The sequence below is a fragment of the Phaethon lepturus genome, unplaced genomic scaffold (genome assembly GCF_000687285.1).
Source record: "Phaethon lepturus isolate BGI_N335 unplaced genomic scaffold, ASM68728v1 scaffold8343, whole genome shotgun sequence".
Classification (NCBI taxonomy): Eukaryota; Metazoa; Chordata; class Aves; order Phaethontiformes; family Phaethontidae; genus Phaethon; species Phaethon lepturus.
The window spans coordinates 1,986-3,288 of NW_010528324.1; positions in this window are offsets into that span (position 1 = coordinate 1,986).

Genomic DNA, 1,303 nt, shown 5'->3' on the forward strand with positions numbered 1-1,303 from the left:
TGGAAGCAAGCCGTGGCGAGCTGCCGGGGTGGGGATGATGCAGAGGTGATGTCAGGCTCCGGCTGGCATGGAGCATCCCTGTGGCAGGCGTGGCGGCTGGAGAGTCCCCGCTGGATGCTGCCCTGCTCTGGCACTGGCCTGTGTCCCTCCAGCCCCTTTGGGCAGGTACCGGAGAGACTGTGGGACTCTTCTCCACCCACGGTTGTCCAGCTTTGTGCCGGAGCGGCTCGCGTGCCGGTTGTGCCGAGCCAGGCGGTGGTGCCGGGCAGGAGCAGGCAGGGTGCAGGAGGATGGTACCCGGAGCCTGCTGGGGGGTTTTGGGGCTGTGGCAGCACGAGGCCATCCCTGGGCGCGAGCTGCAGGCGTACGGACTCCCCCTCTCGCGACGCCTCGTTGGAGTCGGGGCAGAAACCCTCTGCCTGCGTGCACACGCACACGGGAACACACACGTGTGTGCATGCGCACACAGCGTGCGTTGGCCCAGGGACGGGACCTGACCCCTTAGAGCTGCTGGATTGTCTTTCCTCCCGCCTTATTCGCCTGCCACTGGCGATGTCCAGGTTGGAGCTCAATCCCGCACGGCCCCTGCGTGCCGGCGTTGTGCAGCAGGCGGGATGACCGTGCTGCTGGCTAGGGAAAACACGGATCCTGGGCAGGGGTCCACGGGATTAACACAGGTATCTGGGGCAGTGTTCACGTGTATACAGGTGTGTGCCCCTCTGTGCACACGTGCATTCTGCGTGTGTGCGGGTCATTGTGCACCCATGGGCGTGAGTGACGGCTGTGGCATACACGCTAAGCACACGGGAGAAGGATGAAGCAGGCATGCTCCTTACATGCACGGGGTCATGCACATGCCTGCACAGGAACACGTACCGACACGGACACACAGGAGCCAGCCCCGGGGGGGTTATGCGCAAGCACTTTGTGGGTAATTGTATTTATTTTTCTGAAGTCTCCATGTGGGGGGACACAGTTTTGCTTGGCCCCTTGTGTGTCTGTGTCGGTACATGTCCCTGTGCATGTATGTGCGTGGTCATGTGTGTACGCAAAGCACGCCTGCTGCGTCCTTCTCCTGCGTGTTTAGCGTGTACCCATGTTCATTTGCGTGTGTGCGCGTGTGGTACCTGTGCATTGGGGAGGCTGCTAGTGCACCCCTGCCTGTCTCGGTCTGCTGAAGGAGGGAAGATGGAGGAGGTACTGCGCGGTGCCAGGCGTTTTTCTTCATAAACAAGGGTATTTGGGGCCAATTGGAGCATGAATAATTCCCGCGTCAGCCAATGGCTGAGTGCTGGCTCCATCG